The following is a 14,490-nucleotide window of genomic DNA, read 5'->3' on the forward strand; positions in this document are numbered from 1 at the left end:
TGTTACAACCCTCTACTGATTATAATGTGCATATTTTTTTTAATTAATCCTTCTATACCAACAATATCTGGGTTACCTAAAGTACATAACATAATTCATCCTCCCCTTAGACAGTACAGTTGTGTACACTTGCCAAAAATATAGATGTTAAAGTGTATTCACTGTTGCAGTCCTAACTAATGGGTTATCCGGCCCACGATAGCCCTCGATCAGCCAGAATACCAAAGGTAAGCAAAAATGACCAGTCTCTTTCTTGCCAAAAGAGTCAGAAGCCCACAGAAATAAGGCTAAACCAAATGCAAATTTGGCAAATAATATCCCATTCAGCCTGTACCTCAGGAAAAGAGGTTAGGAAAGGACCAAAAAGGGGGAAGGAGGGAGGGAAACAAGGACTGCAACAGTGAATACAATCGAACATCTACATTTATGGTAAGTGTACACAACAGTACTATGTTCATGTTTCACTGTTGCAATCCTAACTAATGGGTTGATTACCAAAGCCCAATGAAAAGGGAGGAGGAACCAAGAGAATCAAGGGTGGGAGATAATGCCCTGCCACACAGCAGTGGCAAACCATGCCCTGGCTCTGGAAAACAGAGGCACATTTATAAAGTTTTGTGAAAGTGTGAACAGAAGACCGAGTGGCAGCCTCCAAAATATCTTTAGTAGGGACACCCCTTAAAAAGGTTGCAGAAGTGGAAGCTGCTCTAGTTGAGTGGGTCCTAACCCCCTGAGAAAGAACCTTGTCATGAAAGGAATAACAAAAGGAGATGCAATGTACAATCCACTTGGAATTGGTTTGCTTAGAAATAGCCTTGCCCTGAGCTCCAGGGACAAAACTGACCAACAACTGTGCTGATTTCCAAAGGTCTTTAGTCCTGTCCAGGTAAAACCTAAGCTGCCTGTGCACATCAAGAGAGTGCAGGATCCTTTCACCTTTATTTCTGGGTTAGGAAAGAAGGTAGGAAGGTGTATGGACTGATTAAGAGTCAAGCTAGATACCACCTTAGGCATAAAAGAGGGATTGGTTCTCAAAGAGACCCTGTCTGTATGGAAAATAATAAAAGGGTCCACAGCCATCAAAGCCTGCAGCTCCGAAACCCTCCTTGCTGAAGTTATAGCCAAGAGGAAGGCAGTCTTCCAAGAGAGAAACTTTAAATCTGCAGTGGCAGCTGGCTCAAAAGGAGGAAGAGTGAGTTTCGCTAGAACAAAATTAAGATCCCAGGCTGGAGTAGGTGCCCTTCTGACAGGTTTTAAGTTGCAAGCACTCCTGAGAAACATTTTCATTTGAGAGAAAATGGGTTGTTCAACAGAACAATGAGCAGAAATGGCTGAAGCATGGAGCTTGACAGAGGAAAAAGAAAGACCACCCTGTAGCAATTCAGCCAGGTATTCCAAGATCAGAGGAAGGGTAGGCCGAGAAGAAGATTCCCCTTTAGCCTGCGTCCAATGAGAGAACCTTTCCCATTTGCCAGCATAGGACTTCCTAGTGCTAGGCCTCCGGCCTTCCTCAGCACGTCAACCACCTGCTGGGAAAGGGAAGAAAAAAAGGATGGAGTCATACAATAAGCCCTGCTGCCAAATGGAGAGACTGAAGAAGATGAGGATGCAGAATGATTCCCCCTTCCTGAACCAAAAGATCTGGCTTCAGAGGAAGATGCCAAGGAGGAAATTGGGAGAGACTGTGAAGCTATGGATACCAATGCTGTCTGGGCCAGTCCGGAGCTATGAGAATAGTCCTTGGTCGTTCGTCCCTGATCTTCAATACTCTGGGTGGAAGAGGAGGGAAGGCATAAACTGATAGCAACGTCCAAGGAAAGGACAGAGCATCCACTCTTCAGGCTCTGCTGTGATGCTGTCTGGTGTAAAAGAGAGGGAGAAGATGGTTGACTGGGGAGGAGAAAAGCTCCACCTGAGGTGTGCCCCAACGTTGAATGTTTCTGTAAAACAACTGCTTTGTTCAGCTGCCACTCGTGGGGATCCAGGGTTCGCCTGCTCAACTGGTCTGGCAAAAGATTGAGCATTCCTAGAAGAAACTGAGCTAGGAGATGCCGGTCCAGGGATGCTGCCATGGACCAAAGATTCATGCTTTGCCTGCACGGGGGTAAGAGTGAGTCCCTCCCTGCTTGTTGGTGTACCACATGACTGTGGTGTTGTCTGTTCCGACAAGCAGGGTCCCTGGAGAAAGATGCTTGAAAGCTAGTAAGGCCTGTTGAACAGCAATAAACTCCTTTAGATTTATGTGCAGGTGCATCTGCTGGGCAATCCACCATCCCTGTATGCATCTGCCATCCAGGTGTGCTCCCCAAGCATAGTCTGATGCATCTGTAATCAGAACTTGAGTGGCAGGAGGTGTCCGAAAGGGCATGTCTTGTTTTGTGGACAAGCTGTTGCCCACCAAAGAAACTATCTGCAGAGATAGAAGCAGAGGGATCATCATTATCCAGGTTGTGTGTGTGCTAACACCAAATGTTCTTGAGATACCATTGCATTTTCCTTATATGCAGTCTTACATATGGAATCATGAGAATACAAGATGCCATGAATCCCAGAGCTTGCAGGTATTTCCTCATAGGGAGCTGGGACAGGCTTGCCAAGTCCTTTAAGTAAACTGAAAGAGTTGTTTGCTTCTCCTGAGTGAGATGCATCATCTGGGCGGCTGTGTTCAGACTCTCCCAGGAATGTTATCTCCTTGGATGGTACCATTTTTGGACTTTTCCCCGTTGAGTATAACCCAGGGAAGATGGAACAGTCCTTACAAATTCTAGATCCTTTCGTAGTTGTCCCTGAGAACTTGCTTGAATCAGACAATCATCCAATTATGGGTAAATCTGAATTTTCTTCTGCCTGAAAAAAGGAATGACTGGGGCCAAGCACTTTGTGAAGACTCTGGGAGCAGTAGATAAGCCAAAGGGCAGCGCAGAGAATTGATAATGTTGCTTGCCCACTCTGAAATGAAGATACTGCCTGCAACTTTCCCTGATAGGGATGTGCAGATAAGCCTCTGAGATGCAAGGTTACCAGCCAGGAATCCTTTTCTAGCATTGGTAGCAACTGATGCAGAGTGAGCATTTTGAACTTTGGAATTACTAGAAAAGAGTACAGAATGGAAAGATCCAGGATAGGAAGCCAGGTGCCTTCTTGTTTTGGAACTAGGAAAAGCCTGGAATAAAAGCCCTGGCCTACCTGCTGAGCAGTAACAGATTCTATTGCTCCCACATGAAACAAAGTCAAAATTTGTTTTTCTACTTCTGCCCTTTGGTTTGGAAGAACGTCATTGAGAGTGTTTAGATTGAGATGCAGACTTGGAGCTTCCAGCCTTAGAAGTGGAAGCCTGCCACCGCCTAGACCTTTGAGGGGTAGCTGCCTGCCCCCTAGAAGATTTATAACCTCTAGTCCTGGAACGGTTCTGTCTGCTGGTATCAGGAAAGTTCCAATTCTTGGAAGGGTAATTCCTGCTAAAGCGAGGGGGTTAAACTTGCAGAAAATCATTAATAGTTTGCAAGGACTTGGCCTTATCCTCCAATCTTCTTAAGTACCTCCTCAGCTTTGCTGCCAAAAATATTGCCTTTATGCAAAGGTATATCCAAATGCTTGGCCTTGACAGGTTCTGGAAGAGGCTGTTCTGAGCCAAGCATGCCTTCTAATAACAGATCCAGTAGCCATAGCCCTACTGGAGGCCTCAAGAATGTCAAAACCACAATGCAAAGAATGCTTATTGACCACAGTGGCTAAAATTCAATAAATCCTGCATGTCCTTACTCTCTGCCAAGAGGTACACTTGCCATCTTAGACTTAATAGCCTCAAAGGTGTGCTGTTGGTACTTCAGCATATGAAAAAGGCAGACGAGTCAGGGACTCTGTAGTACCTGTCAAGTTTCATGGGAACAGGGGGAACTGAATTTGGAGACAAGGAATTTTCCAGAAAGACATCAACAACTTCAAACACAGGGGGAATAGCAAGAGGCTTATGCGGAGGTAGATCCAGAAACTCCCTAATCCATTTCTTAAGTGGAAAGCCAGGATTATCCTCAATCTATGTTCTCTAAGGTGTCACCAAAAGAGAAATCATCTGGAAGAAAGTCCGAAGGAATGGACTCCTCTGCATCGAAATCCTGAAAGGGAGAAAAGGCCTGAGAAAATTCCTCTTCATCAGCAGAAATGCTGGAAGAATCCAAACCTGAACAGGACAAAACCTCAGGAGAAACATCCCTACTCCTTTTAGGAGGATGAGGCTGAGAACCCCTAATAAAAGAGTTAACAAATCAATAGCCATTTTAACCATTTGGGATCGAGAACTAGAAGGAACTGGAGCCTGCCTTTTCACAGGCTTACAAATGGAAGGTTTACCTGCAAGCTTGAAGGACTCGGGAGGCCTGGCAACTGCTGAAGGAACAGCAGGAGTGGAAGAAAGAAGTCTGCTGTTTGAGCGAAAAACGGAGACCTCAGACCCAGGAGTCAACTTAGCAGTACTGGCTCCAGCAGAAGAGGTGACCGGCGACAGGTCGGAAGACAAACTGGAGGCCGAAGGCTTAAGAGACTCTGACTCAAATCAAGGCCTGCGGATGTACATCTGCGGACTGCAGGGATTGCAAAAGCATCTCACTGGCTCACGCCTGACTGACGACCAACTTAACCTCATCCGAGGACTTAGTTTTCTGAGCCCTCTGTCATGGTCCTTGTCCTTATGCTTTTTCGGAATATCCGAAGCCTGAAGGCCGGCGGACGCCATACCAACAAACTTAGACCAAACTCTGAAATGCTTAGCCAAAATCGTAGCCTGACGACTGACAGTACGCGGATTAAAGAAGGCACAAAGATTACAATCGGGAATGTCGTGATAAAGGCCTAAACAGATAATGCAATAGGAATGAAAATCTCTATGGGGAATCTGCTTTCCACAGGTAAGGCAATTAACTTTTTCTGACATTTAAGGCAAGAAAAGAGGATCCCCAACAAGGTATTTAGCTGTAGTAGACCAACTCTTGTAGTCGGGAAACCAACCACTGTAGTCTGCCGACTAGCACTCATGCATTAAAAGCTTCTGCTTCGGGCTCCGCAGCAAGGAAGACTGAGGAAGTGACGTCTGCTGCCTCCTTTTGTATCGGACGCCCTGACGTCCTTTACAACAGACGGCATTTTTACTTACATTTGGTATTCTGGCCGATCGAGGGCTACCGGGGGCCAGATAACCCATCAGTTAGGATTGCAACAGTGAAATACGATGAACATCTGTAGTTTCAGCAGCATGGTCAAAAACGCGTGTATATCAGAAGTCTGAACGCTCATAAATCAAACGCCGTAACTTTGAACTGGGAAGTTCGAAGTCTTAAAATAATGAAGCTGCGGAACATCGAATTCTCTCTCAGGGAAAGAATTTGGTGGGCCGGTTCCATGGCTTTGCTATTTCCTCCACTGTGGTGCGATCTCAGAGTTGGTATATTTAAAGTAGGGGGTGTGGGGGGGGGGGGTGAAGACCCCAAATTAGAAATGGTACTTAGTGTTCGTGTATTTCTGTGTTTTGTACCGGAACAGTGATTTTTTTTTCCTGGGGGGGGGGAATCGCTGTTCTGAGTGTTCAGAGTATTCAGTTTTTGAACTTTTAGGTTTGATATTTACGTAGTCGAAGATGTGACACCGACTATGTGATATAGACCAGTCAAAAACATATCTGCTTGCAGTAGTAACTGATAGACTGTTAAAGACTATTCAGGACTTAAACATATATGATCAAACTTATACATATTTTTCCTGTTTTAATGAGTCAATTGGTTTCAGCAATAACCAATTAATGCTTGAAACAGTTGGTTTATTTTAATCTTCAGATTCTGAGGAAGTCCTGAAAGACGAAAAACTTGATACTACTTTGGGAGCTTAAATTCACAGTAAACCTGTTGCCTTTCAATATTTTCTGAGTGGAGTCAGTATTTCCTTACTAGCTGTTGCAGCCTGGTTGGGTAGAAATTTTGACTAAAAAAATAAATAAATAAAATTTACTTTTACATACCGAAACGTCTAGTAAATTACTCCACAATTTTCGCTCTACCACAGAAAATACTTCCTGATTTTCATCCTCATTACCTTCCATTTACAACTTAATTCCTCGCCATCAAGCTCAGAGACGACTGCAACCTTCCTATAAAACTATTAAACCACCACATGTGCTCCCATGTCATCTCAACATACTAATTCTATCTCCCTCTTTCTCCTAAAAGAGAACTTAAAGGGTTCAGCTAATCTTTATTAGATTATTACAAGCTTAGATAAACAGTTCTGTAGCTGTCCCCAAGAAAGGCCATTCTCTCTAAACAGGAGACATCTTGCATCCCATCCATAACTTCTCGGTCTTGTGCCCACTTTTTGGACAAGAGGATCTGCCTCCTAATAGCTCAGAATAGAAGCTGTATCATGAAACAATACTAGAGTGTGGTTTTCTCTCAAATTTGGCAAAACACAACAGATGAAAGGGAATGACTACAGAAAGTTAAACATATCATTCACTCCTGTTGAAAGAATTAACTGCACAGCATGTAAAGAAGCAGTGACCCTCTGCTAGGTAGACTAAACTGGGTTTAAGATGAAATCGAATAAAGTTGCTTTTGTTGTAAAATGACTTGTGATTAAGTTTATATACTTAACTTGTTCAACTGAGGCCTTTACTGACTGTCAATGTAAAGTAAACCGTAATTTATTTTCTAAATATCTGCCTCTAACAAGTACCCCGCCACTAGGTAGAGACTGGACAGAAGTGAGATCATCACACCTTTTCCCTTTACAAATTTGCAGGCAAAAGAGGAGAAAGTATTTTAAGTGCTCCTAGCAAAACTGTGTAGCTGTTAAAACAAAAGCTATGTACTTAGAAAAATGCTAGATGTGGATGATCAGAGTCCATCCTCTTAAAGACATTTGGAACTTAACTACAGACTTAGTTCAGTTCATGGAAAACTTTCCCAAGTTCGAACTCCTCTCACTTTTCCAAAATGTACAGCACATCTCAATCTCTAGATTAAAGCAAACTATCACCACTCAAAAGCAAAAAAAACCTCACATCTGCTCCACCGAGGACTCTCCTACACAGGACAAGAGGAGGAAGGTGGGTATGTTTAAGAACATGGATACGGGTCTCCCAGAGCCATAATTATTTGGGATATCCAGAGCATCCTCTTCAGGACCTTTAGGGTAGAGAGTCCCCAGTTCAACTTCCTGGGTGGAATTAAGTATGCCTCAAAAAACAGTGCCCCCAAAGGAAGAAAAATACCTTGAGATGACATCCAGCTTAAAGCTTCTTGCAAAATTATGCAGTGAAGCCCAGGTCATAACCATACACATTTATTTAAAAAGGCATTCTTGAAATACTCCCAAGATGTCACCACTGCTCTTGCTGAATGTACTGTGGGATTTCTTACAAAAAGATTTTCTACATTTTTCACAACAAAATTTGACATACGCCAAAAGCCACCATGACAGGGTGACCTTAGAGACATTGGAACACAATCTGTTGGCAAAAAGGATACAACTGAGGATCATTATGAACAGAAATTGTCCTTTCAATATAAAATCTCAGCTGCCTATCAACATCTAGATAATGCCCAGCACAATCCTCTTCAGACGGCTAACCACTTTTTTCCAAGCCATAGTTGTTAGAGTGGTTAGTAGTCTGGTTCAAATTCTGTTCCATGGCATAAAGGCAGGAGCTGTCTGCAAGACTACCTTCCTCTGGGTAAGGTCAGGTAGGGAGGGTCAGTACATAGTGCCTGAAAGTCTGCAAGTTCTGATGTGATGGTCTCCAGGAAACCCTCACCGATTTGACCAACTGAAAAATAGTCTTCATAAACAAGAATCTGTCAAAGCAGGTTCAAACTAGAGTAATGTCAACTACTAACATTACACTCAAATCACATGGATGGAATTTGCTTTACAAAATGGAGTCTAATGAGAAAATTAACTTTTAGAAAAGTTTTACACCTAAAAATTATGGAACCCTGTGTGAAAATGAGATCACTGAAAGATGAACTTAAGTAAAGGGGCAACTGACACTAGTATCAAAAAGCTGTTTAACATAAGCCAGTACAGCTGGAACAACAGCTGAGAAAAGATCCAATCCCCTTGAAGTAGCCCAAACCACATATGCCCACTTATTTTTGTGCATTTTCCTTGTATTAGGTCTCTGGGCAGAGTTAAGAAAGAATTTGGATAACATTATGCAGGTAAGCAGTATTCCTGGCCACTAGTAGACATGAAGAAACCAAGCGTAATACTATAAGCAGTGAAAGTCCAGGTGAGCAAGCAGGGTTCTGAATGGCTTTAAGTGCAAAGGTATCTCAAGAAGGCTAGGCCACAGAAGATGATCCAGAGGGGTACATAATGTAAAAAAATTAGTTATGTACTTACCATAACTTGGCATCTGCATTACCTGTAGTCACCATTCATCACGTTAGGGTCTTGGATCCGATATTGGCTCTGAGCTGGCATACACAGACAAACAGCTTAGCTCAAGCTCCTCCCCTCCTATAATGCTCTCCTGCCCTCTAACCCTTCAGATCGAGATTGCATAACGAAAGACAGACCGACCAAAAACAACTAACAGCAAAATAGGACCACCATATTCCAGCTAATCTCAAAGGAAGTGGGGCTGGTGGGTGGGACCGTGATGAATGGTGACTACAGGTAACACAGATACCAGGTTATGGTAAGTACATAACTATAAATCTGACGTTACCTTAGTCACCATCCCTCACATTAGGGTCAGAGTCCCCAGCTACCTAAATCCTGGGAGGCCTCAAGGAAGGTCATGCCGAAGAACTGTGGAGCCAAAGGAAGACCTTTCCTCTAGAGATCAAATCCAACTTATAGTGGGAAATGAACGTATGAGGTGAAGACCATGTTGCTGCAGCACAAATATCATCCAATGGATTGGCGATCTGCAAAGGCAGCTGAGGTAGACACCGCCCTGGTGGAATGAGCCTTTACTGGTGTAGATAGAGGAACACCTTTTGAAGAGTAAATGAAGGAAATGCATTGTGAAATCCAGCGGGAGACTAACTTTTGATATTCTCCCTGCCCTTTCTGTTCACAGAAAAGGCTACAAAACCGGTCTAAACAATGAAATTCCTTGGTCCTATGTAGATAAAAAAAAATGAAGCTGCCAATGAACATCCAAGGTGTGCAGGATACATACCCTTTATTGGCGTAGTTGGGGAAAAATACTGGAAGATGAATACACTGATTAAGATTAGTTGTTGAAGCCACCTTGGGCATAAAGGATGGATCTGGTTTCAGAGACACACTGTCCTTATGGAAAATTAAGTCAGGCAGCTTAACTGTAAGAGCTTGCAGCTCCAAGACTCTTCGCTGAAGTTACTGCCACAAAAAGGTAGTCTTCCATGAAAGGAATTTGATATCACAAGATGCCGCGGATTCGAATGGTGGTTTTGTCAATGCCTGCAGCACCAATGTCAAAATTCCACGGAACAGATAGATGCTTCACGAGGGTCGCAAAAGAAAAACACCTTTTAAAACGACATTGCAGAGACTGGAAGAAAAGGTAGAATCATCACTAAGATGAAAATTTGAAATTGCTGCCAACTGAACCTTTATCGTGGAGAAACTGGCCCCTTCCTTAAAAAGAGAAAGATCTCAGGAATGGAAGGTGAAAAGTGGCCCAGATTCTTATTCTTTGCCCAAACAGAAAATCTCTTCCATTTACTGGTATAAACCTTCCTAGGGGAAGACCTCTGGGAAGCAAAGATACTATCCTTTACGGGGGAGGCTAGCCTGGACTTAGCCAAAAACGCGGGAAGTGGACATACCACTCTGTCAGACTGTAGGTCCGGCAGCGGAAGCAGAGATGGATGAGATAAAAGTTCTGAAATTGGATTGAGCACCCAGGGTGGGTGCCTCAAGTGAGACTGTAGAAGGGGGAAACACACCTGCAGAGGCCAGAAGGGAACAATGAGGATCAATTGTCTCTAGAGAAGTCTGGCTTTCTGAAGTACTCGGGGAATTAAAGGCAAAGGTGGAAAGGCATACAGGAGACCCAGAGGCCAACTGAGTGAGCGTATCCCTGGAGGGGGGAGGGGTCAATGCAACAAAATTGCTGCATTTGTGGTTGAGAGGACATGCAAACAGATTGCAGCTCTGACATCACCACTGACGGAAGATCTGGTGGACCACCACTGCATTCAGGGACCACTCGCGAGGGGTCAGAATAGCCCTGCTCAATTTGTTCGGCAACACGTTTGATGCTCCAGGAATATGCGTTGCAATGAGAAAGCTCCTCGTGGACATTGCCCATTCCCAGACCTTCATGGCCTCGTGAAAAAGCAGATAAGAACATGTGCCCCCTTGCTTGTTTATATACCAAACAACCGCCATGTTGTCCGATAGCACTGCAATCGTTCCAAGAGGGAGGCAATCCTGAAAAGCTTGCAATGACAGAAGGACTGCTCTCATCTCCAGAACTCTGATGTGCAGTTTGTTCTCTGATGGTGACCACATCCCTTGGACTGTCTTCCCCTGGAAATGTGCCCCCCCCCCCACCCTAGCAGGGAAGTGTCCAAGGTGACCATGGGAACTGGTGGAGAGAATGACCTGCCCGCTAAGAGGTCCAGTGAACGAATCCACCACAAAAGATGCTTTCGACACACTGGGGTGAGACGACTGGTGAATAGGTTTATTATAGGTTTATAGATTAGTACTAAGCTAACTGCCCTTGCGAGCCATTTTAAGCCTAGCCAATTATCCCTTGTGAGACTCAAACCCTGCACCTTGTGTTTGTAAGGCAAACACCTTAACCATTAGGCCACCCTCCCAAACCCTGACAGGGGATGCAGAAACGCTGACCACTGAAATGCGAAGGTCCACTGAAGAACTCTCATGTGGTACCGAGCCCTCAGAACTAATTAAATGGCAGTTGCCATGGACCCTAGAGCCCAGAGAATGTGTGAAGCCGGAGGACATGTTTGCTCCAGCAGAACTTGAACCTGGGCGCGAATCAAGGACACCCGGTGAAGAGGAAGAGCTGCGATCTGCGTGGTGGTATCCAACACAGTGCCTATGAACTCCAGACGTTGGGAAGGAATCAAGGAAGACTTGGCCATGTTCACCATAATTCCCAACTGATGGAACAGGGAAAGTAAGGTATGAATGTTGCCCAATAGTTGATGCTTTGCAGGAGCCATTAGAAGCCAATCGTCCAAACATAGAAATACCTGGATTCCCTACAGCCAGAGATGAGCTGCCACCACTGCCATACATTTGATGAACAACCGGGGGACTGAGGTGAGGCCAAAGGGCAGGCACCTGAAATTAAAATGATCGGCTCCCAAGCGAAAGCAGAGAAACCTCCTGGACCGTCGAGCCTTCTTTATATGGTAGTACGTGTCCTGGAGGTCCACTGAGCACATCCAATCATTGCTGTGTAAAAGGGGCACAATCGACTGCACAGTGACCATCCAAAATTTTGACTTTTGTACGAACAGGTTCATGTGACTTAAGTCCAAAATAGGACGTAGGTCCCCTGTTCTCTTTGGAACTAAAAAGAAGCGGGAATAAATTCTGGATCCTCTCTGCCCTGCCGGGACCTTTTGGATGGCTCTTTTCTGAAGAAAGTTTGAAACCTACTGTCAGGCCAACTCTTTCTGACTGGGTGGCACATCCGGAAGAGTACTGGATTTCGGGGGAACTTCCGAAAAGGGAATGCAATAGCCCCTAGATGCAATTGTTATCACACACTGATCATTTGTAATGCTTACCCAGGTTAGAGGGTGCAAAGATAACTGGGCTCCGACTGCCTCCAGAGAAGGCCAGTCTGGCGATGTCTCAGGGATGCTGAAAAGGTTTCTCAAAGAAGGGCTCCCTGGAACCTTGATTCTGCAAGCCTACTCTGCCACTAGGGTGACGTCTACCATTGAAACCTCTTCCTTGTCCTCTGGAAGAGGAATCATCCTGAGCATCCTGGAAGAAAGACTGCCTTCCGAAACCACATTTTCTTACTCCCCTTCTGGGTCTTAGAAAAGGACCTCTGAGGAGCAGAAAATCTGATCCCAACAGCTGACGAGGTCTTCCCTTCCTGTTCACTGTGGGTCAACGCCTCTTTCATGCTGGAACCAAAGACAGTGGAACCATCAAAGGGGGCATTGATAAATGATGTCTTGAAGGCCTCTGCAAACCTGCTTAGGCATAGCCAGGCATGGCAACTAATGGCGATGCCTGAACCCACTGCTCGTGAGAACCTTTACGCAGCATTGGAAATTAGCCTCATGGACGAATTTGCAACTGAATGAAGGGTGGACAGCTTGGGAGAAATCACCTTAAATTCCTCCTCATACTTGGACCCAGAGAGAGAGAAGTTGGCAGTTCTTTTATCAAATCCCTCTGGAGATGGGTGAAATGCGCAAGATAATTTAATGCACGTAGGCTAAAGGAAAAATCAAAAGCAGAAAAGTAAATAAAAATGCTAAAGATGCTGTTGCAAGCGATAGTCAGAAAAGCTGGAAATCACACTACTCTCGATGCAAGCTAGTGAGGGGGGCAGACATTCAGTAAGTGATCACTAAACCATTGTCTTACTATAACATTACATTAATAAAAAAAAAAAAGAACTGTAAACTGAAAGCAGGTCAGCATGATGGCTCCCATCAGGTCATTTCCTGAATAACAAATCAGAAAATAATAATAAGTTACCACAGGAGCTGTGACATTAGTGCTGCAGAATAGTTTGAGGTAACATGAAAAGTATGACTTTTTTCATTTTTTGGGGGGAGGTGGCTATCTTTCAATTAATCTAAAATGCCTGTCTTTTCTTAGTTTGATAAACAGACAAATTAAATACAAAGGTAATGTTAAGTTACATACCCTGACAGCTTATATAACACAGTGTCAGCACAGAGAACTAAATACTCAGAGTTGATACCTGTAAGCTAGGGTACAGGGTTTGATACCTTCCACCTCAGATTACCTAGTGTGAGACCGTCAGCAAGTGCTTTCCTGTGTCAACCCTGAAAAACAGGCACTTCTGTCCAGTGGGCTTACCTGGTCAACAAATGCAAGTTTTATTACACTACTGCAGTGCAGAATTACGCTTAGCAAGTAGGTATGAATTCTGAAGAAATATGCAGCTCACATAAAGTTACTACTATTTTCTGCCCTATTCTTAGCATCTGTTGTCTAATATCAGTATTCTGGGCAAACATTAAATAAGCATTGACAATACTGTACAACACAATACTGACCAACACAGGTTCAAGGTAAAAAGAATGTTAAGATGCACTGTCCTGTAGCTTAGAGTTTACCAAGGTCCCGATTGGCTGCTAGGCTTAACTATGACCCACCACTCATCGCCACTTGTTGTGTGAATGATTAACAGAATGCAATTCCTAACTTTTACATTTAAAGACAGAGCTTGTGATAGCCTGGGAATTCTTCCTTTCCCTAATATACAGTTTAACAGCTAGTTTGCAAAGCAGTACTGAGTAATGGGAGAGTCACCTAACTTGGAGATGCAGGTGGGGAGGCAACTTGTCCCTCATGAAAAAACACTTTCATCATTGGCTTTTGCTAGTCAAATATGCTTCTGTTTTAATCACTATACTCTTTTGCAACTGTATTTATAACCATCTATCACAAAAGATAGAGAAAATTAGTCAGAGATCCCCCCTAATTAGACTTCGGTTGAAGCTCTGTTACATGCATCCTGCAATTCACTCTTCAGTGCTGCCCTAAGTAGAGATGCAGCCCTTATCTTTTTGAATCTGGCCAAAGTGTGGTAAACAGAAAATACAGACAGCAATGTAAAATGTGCCAGTTTGGATACTAAGGTCTTGTTCAGATGGAATACATGCCAAGAGTAAAACTACTGTAGTGTTGCATTAACAAGACTGAAATGCTGTCATTTAGTAATCTGTATTTTCTGGACAGGTAAGAATGCTGGCAGTCAACAGCTTTCTTCTTGTCCATTTAGAAGGTATATGTACATGTATATTCAAGTCTGAACTTAAAGTTTGTTTACATTGCAAAAGTGTGACAAATGATGAAATAATCAGATTTAATGTCACATGCATTCTATTAAATAAATACAAATGAAAAACAAGGATACAATATCCTTGGGTCTTCAATACAATACGTAAAACAGAAACATCCCATAACAAAACAGGAACCTCCCATCAGCTCAATTTACAGATACGCTGCATACAACTGCTAACATTTTATCCATTTCCCAATTCTTCTGACTCTCAAAAGTGAAGCAAAATGGCACTCCTTCCAAAGAAAGGACTAATAATGTTCATTCCTTTCACATTTACCAGCAGGATCAAACAAAGAATATATAACACTCCAGTTTAACAATGCTTTAAATACAAGTTTAAGATTAAACACATTTTTTTAATTATGCATTTCTTAGCCAGTTAAGACTCCCTACTATGCTCAAGTATATTTTTAAGTTCATAAAATTCACTCAACGGTTTATGTTTACATACCAGAAGTAATGGCTCA

General features: G+C 43.4%; 1 protein-coding gene across 7 annotated transcripts in view; it reads right to left on the minus strand.

Annotated features, from left to right (window-relative positions):
- The window catches only part of SLC5A6 (solute carrier family 5 member 6), a 1,143,936-nt gene that overhangs the window by 795,737 nt on the left and 333,709 nt on the right, over nt 1-14,490 (minus strand). The window lies entirely within an intron of this gene.

The sequence above is a fragment of the Protopterus annectens genome, chromosome 2.part0, assembly GCF_019279795.1.
Source record: "Protopterus annectens isolate FY-2018-M chromosome 2.part0, PAN1.0, whole genome shotgun sequence".
Lineage (NCBI taxonomy): Eukaryota > Metazoa > Chordata > Ceratodontiformes > Protopteridae > Protopterus > Protopterus annectens.